Source organism: Crotalus tigris, unplaced genomic scaffold (assembly GCF_016545835.1).
Source record: "Crotalus tigris isolate CLP2741 ecotype Arizona unplaced genomic scaffold, ASM1654583v1 scf7180000023859.189844, whole genome shotgun sequence".
NCBI classification, from domain to species: Eukaryota; Metazoa; Chordata; class Lepidosauria; order Squamata; family Viperidae; genus Crotalus; species Crotalus tigris.
In genome coordinates, this window is record NW_024100230.1 from 27,919 (window position 1) to 43,489 (window position 15,571).

Here is a 15,571-nt window from a genome sequence, read left to right on the forward strand (position 1 = left end):
CACTGCTGTCACCCAAAGATGTCCAGGTCCATAGTTCCTTGCCCAAACTAGATCGCCCACCTGTAGTCTCCTTGGTGCCTGCAGCTGTGACACCTGTGAAGCCACTCGGTCTGGGTGCAATCTGTCTAGTTTGGTAATAAAACGGCGACCCCAGCAGAGTTCAACTGGGCTCTTGCCTGTAGCTGTGCAAGGTGTGGTGCAGTGGCAAAGTAGAAAATCAACTAACCTGTGGGGCCTGTTCCCATGAGTAAGCCTCTTCAAGGCATCTTTGGTGGTGTGCACCATGCGCTCAGCTTGGCCGTTGGAAGCTAGATGAAAGGGAGCCGAAGTAGCATGATGACTCATGTTGGCTTTCAGGAAAGCCTGGAACTCTGAAGAGATGAATTGAGGTCCATTTTTGGAGACAAGGACATCTGGGAGCCCATGAGAGGCAAAGATTCCCCTCAGCACCTGGATGGTCCTGGCAGTAGTCGTGGTGGACACTGGAATGATCTCTAGCCATTTAGAGTGACTGTCCACAACAATGAGGAAGAATTGCCCCTGAAAGGGCCCAGCATAGTCGATATGAACCCTCGACCAAGGAGCTTGTATGTCCTCCCATCTATGCACGGTAGCCTATGGCATTTCAGGCCTGGACTGTTGGCTAATGTGGCACCCATGGACCTGGGTCTCAATCTCTTTATCAAGCCTAGGCCACCAGAGGTAGCTGCGCACAAGCACCTTCATCCGCACTATTCCTGGATGTCCCTCATGCAGTGACTGCAAGACTCTAGTCCTTAATAAGGTTGGGATCACTACCGTGATACCCCACAGGATACAACCCTTAAAAGTGGATAGCTCATGCTTCTTTTTCCAGAAACTCTGGAAATTGGTGCCAGGACACGTGTCAGGCCATCCTGACAGCACCCAGTTCAATATGCGTGTTAGTGTGTTATCAGTGGCTATTTCTGCAGCCACATCCCCTACATTGAGGGGAGACTCAGGCAAATCCTGGATAGCCAAGATGTGGTTAGATGGAGCAGGATCTGATTCTAAGAGCTGTAGAGGCAACCTACTAAGGCCATTTGCGTGGCCCAATTCTTTGCCTGGTTTGTGAACCAGGAAATAGTCATACGCAGAAAGGAAAATTGACCACCTCAGCATTCTAGGAGAAATTATGTGTGGGGTTTGCTTGTTTGTTGTGAACAACCCCAGTAGTGGCTTATGGTCTGTAAAGACCATGAAGTGGCGACCATACAAAAAGTCATGGAACTTTTTTATGCCAGCCACAATGGCCAAGGCTTCTCTGTCTATCTGTGTGTAATTATGCTCAGCAGAAGACAGAGTCCTTGAATAGTAGGCTAAAGGAACTTGTGTACCATCAGCCTTGAGGTAGCTTAAGACAGTCCTGATCCCATAAGGGGATGCATCGTAAGCTATACACACTGGCAGCTGCTCATTGAAATGAGCTAGAACAGCATTTGAAGACAACAATGCTGTAAGGACCCACGCCACTTTGCATCTTAAGATGCTAGGTTTTACTGAGGATGCTCCCTTCGTTTTTAGTAAGTTAGTGAGGGGTAAGGCTATCTGGGCAAATGAGAGGATGAATTGGCGGGTAAAAGTTTGCAAAGCCCAGGAAACTTTGTAGTTGCTTTCTTGTGCGGGGTGGTGCCCAATCTAATACTGCTCTGACCTTCTCTGGGTCCATTTCAATGCCCTGGGGGGATATGCGATAACCTAGGTAGTCTATCCTTTCCTGGTGGAATTCACATTTTGAGAGTTTGGCATATAGGTGGGCGGCTCGCAGCTTCTTTAAAACCGCTCTGACAAGGTTGACATGTTCCTCTTTTGTTTCGGTGAAGATAAGAATGTCATCCAAGTAAACAAGGACCCCCTTAAACAGGTGCTCCCTTAGAACGTCATTGATTAATTGCATAAAGACTGCAGGGCCCCCTTGTAATCCAAATGGCAAGACTTTGAATTGATAGCACCCCATGGGGCAGTTAAATGCAGTCTTCCATTCGTCCTCTTCCTTAATTTTCACGCGATAGTAAGCTTCCCTTAGGTCTAGTTTAGAAAAAAATTTCCCTTTCGATAGGTGTGACAGCATGTTTTTCATGAGGGGCAGAGGGTATAGGTTGCTTTCACTGATTGTATTCAAGGCTCTATAATCCACGCATAAACGTAAAGAGCCATCCTTCTTCTCTCTAAAAAGGACCGGGGCAGCCACTTTAGGCTTGGCTGGCTCAATGAAACCTCTCTCTAGGTTTTTTTTTTTATGAATCTTTCCATTTCCTCCTTCTCCTTTGGGCTCATGGAGTATAATCTGGGCTTCGGGAGTTTTGCCCCAGGCTTGAATTCAATGGTACAGTCTGTGGGTCGGTGGGGGGGGAGCTCATTCGCCCTCTCCTCACTGAAAACTTCAGCAAGGTCTCTGTATTCCTCTGGTATTTCTGTTAGTCTCTTTTCCTCTCCTATGGATGCTTTTTCTATTCTTGATTCTGGTAGCCTCCCTTGGGGTTTTAAGTCCATGGGGTCCCCCTTCGGGAATTTGATTTCTGTCGTCCTCCAATTTACCCAGGGGTTCCATTTTTTTAACCATTCCATCCCTAGGATCATTTCGCATTACATGCCTGGGGTCACCACAAACGTTATGTCCTCCTCATGTTTGCCCAGGGAGAGGTGTATTGGTAGAGTGGCTAGGGTAGCAATGAGGACATCATCAAAATATGGTCAAACTCCCGGAATGTTACAAAGCGTGTGCTCCATCATGCTTTGGAAAATGCCAGGAGTTACATTAACCCTGAACTGCAGTCTTCTGACTTTGAAAGCTCCCCGGTGCATTACGATCATCTGGGCCTCTGCCATTGCATCATCAACCAGTAGCTGTTGATAGGCCTGGGCCAAATCAAGTTTGGCAAAACCTCGACTACCTTTGAGTGAGGCCAAAATGTGGCTCACCACAGGCATCGGATAAGAGTGCTGCTGTAATTCTTTGGTTAGCATGCATTTATAGTCAGCACAAATGCGGACTTCCCCGTTGGCCTTGAGTGGCGTGACTATGGGTGTTTCCCATGGACTGCTATCCAAAATCCCTTGCTATAGCAGTTTATCCAGCTCAGCATTCATCTTTTGCTTAAGCACAAAAGGCACCTGACGAGGCTTAATCTAACCAGTGCAATGGAGGGGTCTAACCATAAGGCAATTGGAGGCCCCTTGTATGACCTAGTTCTGGGCTGAACACATCAGCAAACTCCTTGCAAACTATTGCCGTTTGCAAGCTGTGTAGCCCAGTCACCTGAATTCCAAGTGCCTCAAACCAATCGAGTCCGATTAGACTCATGCGGTCACCCTCAACCACAACAACGTCCAAAAACCCTTCCAAATTCCTACGTAGCACTCTGAGCGTGGCCTCCTCTTTTACACTGACTTGGGAATTCTGAAAGTCCGTTAAAATAAGATTCGACGGCCTGAGTTTAACCCTCTGGCCACTTCTACAGTAGATCTGCTTGAAAGTGTTCTGGGAAATGATTGACAGGCTGAACCCATTTCCAGCTCCATCATTAAGGGGACCCCCTGCAATTTGACATCAATAATGCAGCTTCTTCTTCAATGACCGGGTGGCCCCTGTTCTCAATATGCTTCTTCAGGACGCACAAAAACCCACCCTATTCTGGCTGGGGACCCTGATACCTTTCCGAGGCAATTCTTCCAATGGACAGTCTTTCCTGCAACCCAAACAGACAGCAGCTATGTGGCCTTGCCGGCCACATGCCCGGCAAGTAGCAGAGCGAAAATGGCAGTCGGAGAACTTGTGGTGGCCTCCACATCCAAAACAGAGAATGGAACTGCCTTGTCAGCTTGCTCTTGTGATCTTCTCTCCGATGGCTGCTGCAAACGATCAACCTCATTTTCGAAATCCAGTTTGGATACCTCTCAAGCAACCTCTGGAAGGACTGAGCCTGAACACGTAGGGTTCTTGGAAAGCTGCAAGGCCTTAACAGCTCCTCCCGCTACTTTTTCAGCCGTGATCTCCCTTAGCGCATCTTGGAAGGAAACGTCTTCTTTTGCAAAAATCTTTTGCTGCAGTTCTCGGCTAGCCAATCTCGTAGCCGTTCCTCCAAGTCTTTGAACTCACAGTGCCTTGCATCTTGACATAGGGCAGCAATAAAGTCTGCAGCAGACTCTCCGGGATGTTGGTCCTGCTGTTCAAATGCATGACGCCTGCAGTCACTGATAGCTTTGGTTCAAAATGTTCCTTTAACATTTTCTTCAGCTCTGCATAAGTGATGGATTCCAATGGTGCTGGGGCAACCAAGTTTTCAGCAATATCAAAAGTCTCTTGCCCACAGACACAAAGTAACATTGCGGCTTTGAGCCCGTCCTCCCGAACTTGGTTTACTCTAAAGTAGTTCTCCACTCTGGCAATGTAGGAGCTCCAACATTCAGGGTGCGTTGTGTTGAATTCAGACAGACGTCCAATCTTAGCCATAGCTTCTTCTTGACGGCCTTGTCCAACATCTCGTGCTGCTCAGGCTTGCAAAGGGGTTCCAGGACAAATCTTGATGAGTCTCCTCCAGAGTCTTCATACTGGTAGGCAGAGTTGCATAAGTTGGAATTCCGAACTTCCAAGCACTTCGGCCTCCTGTGGTGAGTCAACCTATTATTCTTTTGTTTTTTTCTTGCAGCACGATCCCACCCTCATCGCCAATGTTCTGTTCTGTGCGTTGGTAAGGCATTGAGATGAGGCAGGAGTAACAACAGATGCTTCTTTATTCAAACTCTAACAGAACAACACCAAATGGCGCTGATCCCTTTTATACCCTTTTGCATGGACAGCGTCAGCCAATAAATGCAACACATTTTCCCGCTGTGTGCAATAGGCTGGAGACAGCCTGTCTGGCCCGGGCAGGCCACGTGGTCTGCCTGGGTCTCTGTGCAGCTTCCTGCACCTGCTTTGTCAATCACAAGTGCAGGACATAACAGTTTTCATCCCATGATTTGAACAAAGTTAAGATAATTGTTAAATGTAAAACCTTGTGAAATAAATGGCACATCTAGCTTGTCTTTGTTTACACTTGTGCAAATCCATTCATATTAGCAGTTCTTTTGAGGATGAACTTGGAATGGGATCTACCCATAAGCCACTTATAACTTCTTCCACTTGACTGGAAATTATGCTTTGCAAGGGAGATGCTTCATAGACATTCTCATTAGTTATAACACCAGCCGAACCAAGTTTTTGATTTCAACCTGGAAACTCATCCCACCCATCTTCTTGCCCTTCTTTTTTTTTAATTTTACACTGAACCAATAGGAGAGAAAATAGGACTTTTCTTATTAAAATGAAATGACAGAATAATTTGCTTTTTTTTTTGCAACTGGCTTTTTATTTTTACAAAAGCAACCCACTCTTTTTAAAGTTTCTTTTCCTAAAGACTATGCATCACAGGTTGCTCAAGTTGTTTATTGCATGTCACAGTAGGACTATATTTAGCATGTGGCATTTGGCTTGCAGGTGTAGAAGGTCAAATAAAAACTGCAAATAGAAAAGCTTGAGAAATTAGCAAAATATTTTGTTGAAAGAAAAATCATCAGAGTCCAATCCATGTCGAGAATAAGCAAAATGGAGGCTGCTTAGGAAGGAAAGTTCAGTTTATTGAAGAACAGAAGAGCAATAGCATGTGATTCTGGGACAGCTGACAGTGGGACAATGGTGGAACAGTGATGGGTTTTTATACCTTCTTGAGCTTTTGTGTTTGGAGTTGTTCCTGTTCCTGTGGCTTTGTATTTGAGGTTCTTCCTATTCCTGTGCAATGAACTTTGACCTGAGCTTTTGGTATTCTAATGGTGGTATTCTAATTATGTCCTAAAGGTCATGTTCTGTCCTTAGGAGTCTTTGTTTTTCTAATTCCATCAGCTCAAACCTTCCTCCCCCCCCCCCCCGGTCTTTCTGAATAGGATTATCAAATCTGCATTTCTACAGAACTGGCCTGCTGAGTTTCTGTTTGGGGCTATTAAGAAAAACTGGACCTGCTTTTCTGCCTTTAAGATCCTTTGGGGAAATATAATATTCTGCCTTTTTACTATCCCCCAAAATATTTCCTCCTCTAGGAGGGTGTGTGTGTGCTGACTTCCAACACTTTGTTAACATAGTCACTATGCTGGTGGTAGCAACAGGCCAAGGCCTAGCTGGATTGCATACTTTTTATACAGAATCACTAAATATCCAGCAAAGAACAGCACTCCAAGTTTCTTGTTCCCTCGCCTTCCCATTGCCCACTGAAGAATTACAGGGTAGTATTATACTAAATTAGCTACTGTGTATGTATTCTGTTGAGACATAATCAAACACAGCCCATGTCTCTGGGATCAAACAACTAATCTTAGTGGTTTTGTCAGACCACTGACTCCCTCATCAATCATGCTCCAGACTTTGGAAAGTTTGAGGTACTGCTGAATACCCTTCTGTTATAGGCTGTGGCCAGCTTCTTTGTGACAAATGTACAGCAGACACCGACAATGTTATTTGTGTGAAACCAGCTGAACTTGATGGGATAAAGCCAGGGACCCAGGGGGAGGGATAATGATTCTGCAAAAGTGATTGCTAATGAGAAGGGCTACCTTTTTATTCCTTCTATAAAACAAAAATAATTGACTGCTGGAACTGCTTGTGCTGGGAATATTGATCAGTGACAGTTAGAGGCCTTCTTCACTATCACTCATCCTGGGAGGCCTAATTAACAAAGGCTGGCTTGTTGAATTAGATAAAGCTCAGTGTGCACTGAAATTAATGTGATGCTGTCTGAGCACCCTTTACCTAATACGGGAAAATCAAGTTTAAGTGGGAGAAAAGAGGAAAGTCTTGTTAAGAGCTAAAATAATTGTGACTGGAAAAGAAGTGGATAAATACCAGATCTTTACAAGGGCAAACATTTTTTTTTTTCTTTTAGAGCAAAGTCATATGCATTTTTTCATGACAAACCTTTTTTTATAGAATATTTTATTGAGTTTTATAAGATTAGGGAATGGATAGGGTCAATATAGGTATTGGGGTTCAGGGTAAGGTTCAAGGTTGGGTTGGGATAGGGGTAGGGGTAGGGGTAGGGGTAGGTACAACAATGGGGTTGCCACCAATAACATTTCTGAGCTTTAGCAAGCAGACTATTGTCCAGGTACATATATTCGATAACAGTAATTAATGTAATAGTAAATAGCTATAGTAAATAAGAAAAACAGTAATCATAAAGAGTATCTATTAATCATATTATTCATCTTACTAAGTATCGCAATCATTTCTCGCGTTCATTTTGCTAACCATGGGTAAAATTTTTCCCATGTTTTAAAGTAGACTAAGTCTTCTTTCTCTTTAATCTCTAAAGTTAATCTGTCCATTTCTGCACATTCTAAAATTTTCCTGATTATGATCCCATCAGATGGTATATTTTCATTTTTCCAATATTGGGCAAATGCTATTTTTGCAGCTGTCAATATGAATAATATTAAATACTCATTCTCTTTCCAATATTTAGGTCCTAATATTCCTAACAAAAACAATTCTGGTTTGAATTCTATCTGTGTTTTAGTCATCTTTTCCAACCATGTATGAATCTTAAACCAATTTTTTTTCACACTAGGACATATCCACCAGATATGATAGTAGATACCTGGCTTTTGTTTACATTTCCAACAATTATTTAAAACATTTTTAAACATTTTTGCTAGTCTTACTGGTGTTATATGCCATCTATAAAATGTTTTATACGTTTTATATGAAGCTGCTTTAGTCAGTTTAATGTTTCTATCCCATAACTTTTGCCAATTTTCTAAGTCTATAGAATATCCGAAGTTTTTTGCCCACATTATCATTGTTTCTTTTGCTTGTTCTTCTTGCATCTTCCAATTTAGCATAAATCTATAAAGTTTCTTAATCAAGTTTTCATCTGTTTTCAAAAGTATTTGGTCAATTTCTATTTATTCTTTATAAAATCCCATTGTCTTTACATCTTTCTCATATCTTGTTTGGATTTGCAAATAAGGCCACCATGCTAGGTCAATACCTTGTTGTTGTAAGACTTGCCTGTCTTTAAGTTTTCCGTCCTTGTCCAAAATATCTTTGTAAGTAATGACTTTGTCATAGTTGATTAAATTTGGGTAAGCAAAGGCTTCCATTGTTGAAAGCCACTCTGGTATTTTAACATAATTTTTTTGTTTTATTCTCTCCCATTCTACAAACAGTACATTCCTTATAGCATGGTTTTGGAAATACCTGTGTATTTTATTTTTCCCATACCACAGAAAGGCATGCCAACCCAATTGTAGGTCATACCCCTCTAGGTAGAGTAATCTTTTACTTCTCAGCGTTATCCATTCTTTGAGCCATGGTAAAATGGCTGCTTGGTAATATAGTCTCCAATCCGGAAGTCCAAATCCTCCACTGTCTTTAGCTTCTTGTAACATTTTCATTTTGATTCGTGCTTTTTTCCCTTGCCATATAAATCTCAATATTGTTGCATTTAAATAATCAAAGAATGCCTTTCCCAAATTTACAGGAATTGTTTGGAATAAAAAGAGTAGTTTCGGCAGGACACTCATCTTCACTGTGGCTATTCTTCCTAGCAGTAACAGTTGAAGGTTTTTCCACTTTTCCAAGTCTAGTTTTATTTGTTTCAACAGTCTTTCATAATTATCTTCTTTTAGTGTTGTACATCTTGGTGTTAAGTAAATTCCTAAATATTTAACTTTTTTGACTATTTGCAGATTTGTCTTTTTTGTGAGTTGGGTTTTCTGTTTGTCTGTTAAGTTTTTGTTAATACCTTAGTCTTTTCTCTATTTATTTTCAAACCAACCACTTATTCAAATTTTTCTATTTTCTGCAATAGTTTAGTAGTTGCTTCTAATGGCTCCTCCAAAATGAAAACCAAATCATCTGCAAAAGCTTGTAATTTATATTTTTGCTCTTTTATCTCCAGTCCTTTAATTTCTGTGTCCTGCCTAATATTTCTAGCCAGTACTTCCAATGTTAGGATGAAAAACAGAGAGGATAATGGGCATCCCTGTCTTGTACCTTTTTTAATATCAAAGCTTTCTGTATAATCTCCATTTAAGATTATCCTGGCCATTTGTTTATAGTAGATTGCTTGAACTGAATTTATGAAATTTTTGCCAAAGTCCATTTCAATCAGATGCTGAAACATAAATTGCCAATTTAAATTGTCAAAAGCTTTTTGCACATCAAGAAATATTAATGCCATCTGTTTCCTGGATGATTTTCATAGTATTCCAGAACATTTAAGATGATCCTTAAATTGTTTTTTATCTGTCTTTTAGGTAGAAAATCGTTTTGGTCTGTGTGGATAAATTCAGTCAGGAATTTCTTAATTCTTTCTGCCATTATCGAGGCAAAACTTTTGTAGTACACATTTAGTAACGATATTGGTCAATAATATTTTATTTGTGTGGGGTCAGTATCTTCTTTAGGTACCAAAGTAATATTAGCTTCAGTTCATGAGTTTGGTATTTTAGTCTCTGAAAAGATTTCATTGCACAGTTCCTTCAACATCGAGCTTAGTATATCTTGTAATGCTATGTAAAATTTTGCAGGAAGTCCATCAGGGCCCAGAGTCTTCTCTCTCTCTCTCTCTCTCTCTCTTTTTTCCCTTTGTATAGCTTCTATAATCTCCATCGTTGATATTTTCCCATTTAGTATGTTTCGGATATTCTCCAGGACTTTAGACAAGTCAGTTTATTTCATATAGGTCTGTATTCCCTCTTTAGAAACTACCTCTGCCTTGTAAAGTGTCTCATAATAGACCTAGATGATTTTTTTCATTGCATCATTGTGGAACTCTCCTTTTGAATCTTGTAGCTTATTTATCATTCTTTTTTCTTTTTCTTTCTTCAGTCTGTATGCTAACCATCTTCCTGGCTTATTAGCATTTTTGAAAAAGTTCTGTTTATTCCATTTAGTTTGCTGTGCCATTATATCCATCTCGGCCAGGTTTAGTTTGTTTTATTATCTCCATTTGTTTCTTAAGACCTTTTTTTGTGGATCAATTTGTAGCTCAAGTTCCAGTTTTTTGAGTTCTTCTCTCAACTTTAACTGTAATTGTTTCTTTTCTTTATCCTTTTTAGCAGTATAAGTTATGGCCAGACCTCTAAAATATGCTTTAACCGTGTCCCATACATTTTGGAGAGAAGTTTCTTCTTGTTTATTTTGAAGAAAAATTCAATTTTCCTTGTTGATAGTTGTTGAACTGGGGAAAGACTCTCCACTCCCCAGGTCCAATTTTCATCTGCTGGTGGGTGCGTTTGGGCCAAATGCCACCCCGGAGAGGTGGCCACCAAGGGGTGAAACTTTGGGGACCAAGGGCTGGCAGTAGCCAGCTCGTTGGAGCCAAAGCAGCCCCTGGAATTGGCAGAAAAAAGGCAGATGTCAGAATCCAATTATATTTCATCTTTAATTATCAAATATAGAAACTCCCAATTCTGCCTTCTCTGGATTCTGCCATAAGAGGGAGAGAAGGGGGAGAACAAAGGGGCTTTATGGCCCTCACTTTCCTTCCAGGAAAGGATAGACTACCTAGGTTATCGCATATCCCCCCAGGCATTGAAATGGACCCAGAGAAAGTCAAAGCAGTATTAGATTGGGCACCACCCCGCACAAGAAAGCAACTACAAAGCTTCCTGGGTTTTGCAAACTTTTACTGCCAATTCATCCCCTCATTTGCCCAGATAGCCTTGCCCCTCACTAACTTGCTAAAAATGAAGGGAGCATCCTCAGTAAAACCTAGCCAGCCACTAACATGGACAATGGAGTGCCAAACAGCGTTTGAGAGACTAAAAGACTTTTTTCTGCCGAACCAGTACTAAGGCACCCAGACATGGACAAGCCCTTCATAATACAGGCAGATGCGAGTGATGTGGCAGTGGGGGCTGTTCTATTACAAGAAAACAATGAAGAAGTATTGCAACCCTGTGCATATACATCCAAGAAACTCACGGAAACAGAACAGCGCTGGCCCGTATGGGAGAAGGAGGCTTATGGGATACGTTGGGCAGTACTCATGTGGCGACAATTCCTGGAAGGCAACAAAATCCCCTTCCAGGTGTGGACAGATCACAAAAATTTAGAAGCCCTGAAAACGTCCAGGAAACTCAATCCCAAACAAGCCCGCTGGTCTCAGCATTTTCACCAATTCCAGTTTAAGCTCAAACATTTACCAGGGAGAAAGAACTTCCTGGCAGATGCTCTATCTCGCATGCCCCAATATAACAGCGCACGAACCACAGACTCTAGACAAATAATGGCAGAGTCACAACTGGCAGCACCAGTAACCACAAGAACCCAAGCCAAATTAAAACCACAACTGGACAGCCAAACTGGAATTGAATTCAGAAAAAGTTTGGAAACAGATGAATGGTTCCAGACAAACAAAAATGTGTGCACAATGAAAGACGGGTTGCCTTGGGTAGGGGAAAAATTATATATACCAACAACTCAAAGAGTCACTTTCATGCAGCTTTGCCCTGACACAAAATCAGCAGGGCATTTTGGATTTGTAAAAACTTTACATTTAATTAAACGGCAATTTTGGTGGCCATCCATGAAAAAGGACATTGAAAGTTATATAGCCAGTTGTCCAAAATGTGCCACGGCACAGAGGTTGCAAGGGAAAGTGCCAGGACTATTGCAAACAGTGGCAAGTCCCTCAGCCCCTGGAGAGAAATAGCCATGGATTTTATAGTGGAATTGCCAGAAAGCAATGGGAATACTGTGGTCTGGACGGTCACGGACTTGTTTTCCAAACAGGTGCACTTTATCCCTTGCCAAAAGATTCCCACTGCAAAAGCCTTAGCAAAACTTTTCATCCAGCACATTTAAAGATTGCATGGGGCACCCCAACGCATCATCTCTGACAGGGGGGTGCAATTTACGTCTGCACTTTGGAAGGAATTTTTGTCCCTCTTAGGAACCACTCAGGGACTGACATCTAGCACCACCCACAAGGAAATGGGGGGGCTGAAAAAATGAACTCCGTACTTAAGCAATATTTAAGATGTTTTCTTAATTTCCAGCAAACCGAGTGGGCAGACTTACTCCCTTTTGCAGAAGTTGCCTACAATAATGCAGTCCACTCCAGCACAGGTTACACTCCTTTTCAAGTAGCCACCGGTCAAAGTTTCAACCCCATGCCAGAGTTAACCCCAAACGAACCAACGATCCCTTCACTGAAAGAATGGATGAAAAAATTACAAAACACCTGGCCAATAGTTAGAAAAGCACTAGATGAAGCTAGGCAGGCATACAAAGCAGAAGCCGATAAAAAAAGGGTTGAGCCTACACCATTCATTATAGGAGAAATGGTGTACTTATCTACAAAATACCTAAAGTCCCTACAGCCCTGTAAAAAACTTGGACCAAAATATATAGGACCTTTTCCAATTAAAAGGATCATAAATCCAGTAACAGTAGAATTAGAAGTACCCAAAAACCTCAGGCAAATACACCCAATTTTTCATTGCAGCTTGCTGAAAAGAGAGCATCAGTCACATCTACGGCCAAAAATCCCCCCACCACCACCTCCACTCATGGTGGAGGGTGAACAACACTTCGAAATAAAGGAAATCCTGGATTCTAGGAGATATCATGGGGCAACTCAGTACCTAGTTGCCTGGAAACACCTCCCTCCCTCACAAAATGAGTGGGTCCATAAACGTCATGTCAGAGCCCCGAAGCTATTGAAGAAGTTTCACACAGAGTATCCTAACAAGGCTGACTAAATTTTATACTTGTTTTGTTTTCTTGCAGGTGGATCTCTCTTATTTTTAAGAGGGGCCGGATGTCAGAATCCAATAATATTTCATCTTTAATTATCAAATATAGAAACTCCCAATTCTGCCTTCTCTGGATTCTGCCATAAGAGGGAGAGAAGGGGGAGAACAAAGGGGCTTTATGGCCCTCACTTCCTTCAATATACTTCTAAGGAGCTGAATGCTGAATGTGTGTTTATTGCAACCTCAAAGTGTTAGCACCAAAGAACCTTACCATAACAAAGAAGGTTATTTGCCTTTCATGTAGTTTATCTGAAGTCTCCATCCAGAAGGAAGAAAGAAAAAAGGGGGTGGAATTGTGATACCTGAAACTATCACTGGAGGGGGGGTGATTGGGTGGGACTACTGGGGAACCCCTTAAAACCTTGAATGGGAGAGCTTGGACCCCAAGTCCTGTCTAGCACGCCTGCAACCACTTCTTCTTAATAAAAGATTCCTGTTGGAAGAATTATTCCAAGAGTTCTGTCTTCTTAAGATGCGAAGTGGGGTGGGTCCTTACAGCAGACCACATTTAAGTGATCCGCCATTAACAACTGATCATCAGAGATGGAGAAAGCACTGTAGATTGACACCAAGCAGCTGAGCTGGCTGAGAATATGCTCTTCTTCCCTGGTGAAGGTGGATTTTTTGCTAAATAGCCTGTTTGCAGCCTGAGAGCGAAGCTTTTACTTTTGCTTAGTTCAGTGCAACACTTGCTTTGCAGCTGTCTTTCGCAGTACCCTTTTCAAACTTGGAAACTGTCTTATCTGTAAACAAATCACTAGCCTACAAGGACAGATCATTTACCTAGGATCTGTAATCCGTGCTTTTCGGGCAGAAATTAGGCGTCCAGTTTAGCCCCTCTACTCTAGTAAGCCTCTGTGCTATCAGCCCCCTTTACCACAAAGATCCTGCAGGAGAAGGGCAGTGTGGACAACTGTGGGTTCTGGCAGGGTGAGAGCTGTGAACCATAAACACCAAGCTTTCGCTATGTCCCTGCACAACAGTTACAGTGCCCTTGCTGACCTTAATAGGGACATTAAGGAGACAGGTAAAGGTATTTGTGAAGATAACTCAAATAAGCAAGGGATTGTGGTCCGAGATGAAGAATTAGATTTTGACAGGGAGAAGTGTGAATCAGGTATTGCATATCAGTCATGCAAAAACAGAAGGCACCCAAAAAGAGAAGCTACCTTCTGGTAGGTGATTCAATTATAAGGGATGTAAATTTAGGAAAGGACACAGAGGCTTCGAAAGAGGTCAGGTGTCTTCCAGGTGCTACTGCCAGTAGGGACAAGAAGCATATTTCTAAAATAATCAAGAATGGCAGCAAGGACTGTGATGTGGAGGCTATTGTACATCTTGGCACTAACAATCTGTCCCAAAAAGATGTACTCTCTGTGCAGAACGATTTCCAGAGCTTGGGGAAGGAACTTAGTAGAATAGGATGTAGGCTTACTTTCTCAGAGGTTTTATCAGTGTATAAGGAGCAAAACGGAAAAGGCCAGCACATAGCACAATTCAATATGTGGCTAAAGGAGTGGTGTAAAGGGGAAGGCTTTGGATATATTAGTCATGATGTCAGTAGCTGGTCCAATCAAAAGATGTACAAAAGAGATGGTTTGCATCCATCAAAAAAAGGGACTGAGTTACTCGGCTATAAATTCACAGATTTTCTGGCGGGAAATTTAAACTAAACAGCGGGGACAGGGAGTTAATTGATACGGAACAACCCTGTCCCCGGCAATTTAAAAACTATAGGGCTATCAGTGCATGTAGCATAGATGTGTGTGTGGACAAGAATACCAACCTTGCTATCAAGCAAAATGAAGCCTCTAATAGCGAGTGCCACACAAAGTGCACTAACCAAATAGGTGGTAAGACAATAGGGGAACTCAGGCACCACACAGGTTATGTAGAAAGAAAACACTGGGCCACTCACAAAGGACTCAAATGTTTATACACCAATGCACAGAGTATGAACAGCAAACAGGGTGAACTAGAAATTCAGGTTAATGAGGGCAGATACGATATTGTTGCCATTACGGAAACATGGTGGGATGAAACCCACACATGGAACACACAGCTAGAGGGATTTAAATTACTTAAAAGAAACAGACCAAATAAAAGAGGAGGTGGAGTTGCTCTCTATATAAGAAATAATTACATCTCTACAGAAATAGAGCACAACAATGATAAAAACTGTCTTGAATGCATTTGGGTCAATGTAAAAGGGGGGGGGGAAATGACATTGCCATAGGTGTATACTACAGACCACCCAACCAAACAGAGAAAATAGATGAACTTTTTGCTAGTCGGCTAACTAAGGTATGTAGGAAGCACATCACAATAGTAATGGGGGACTTTAACTACCCTGACATCAACTGGGAGACAAACTCCGCACCAAGTGGAAGATCAAACAGGTTCCTGGCAAACCTAGCAGACAACTTTGTCTCCCAAAAAGTAGAGAATGGAACTAGGGGATTAGCCATTTTGGATCTAATTCTCACTAAAAGAGATGAAATGATAGACGGTGTTGGAGCCATAGGAACCCTGGGAGGAAGTGATCATGCAATATTAGAATTCAACATTATAGAAGCACAACCAATAGAACACAGTCAAACTAGAGTCTTGGACTTCAAGAGAGCTAATTTCAATAAACTTAGGGAGGGCTTGGGAAGGATTCCATGGATGAGAATCCTCAAGGGGAAAACAACTCAAGAAGCTTGGGAAATTTTGAAAAATGAGATAATAAAAGCACAGTCTAGCACAATAC

The 15,571-nt window shown here is 41.9% G+C and overlaps 1 pseudogene; it reads right to left on the minus strand.

Annotated features, from left to right (window-relative positions):
• Nucleotides 1-226: 226 nt before the first annotated feature.
• Nucleotides 227-4,201, minus strand: LOC120298407 (annotated as a pseudogene).
• Nucleotides 4,202-15,571: the final 11,370 nt, after the last annotated feature.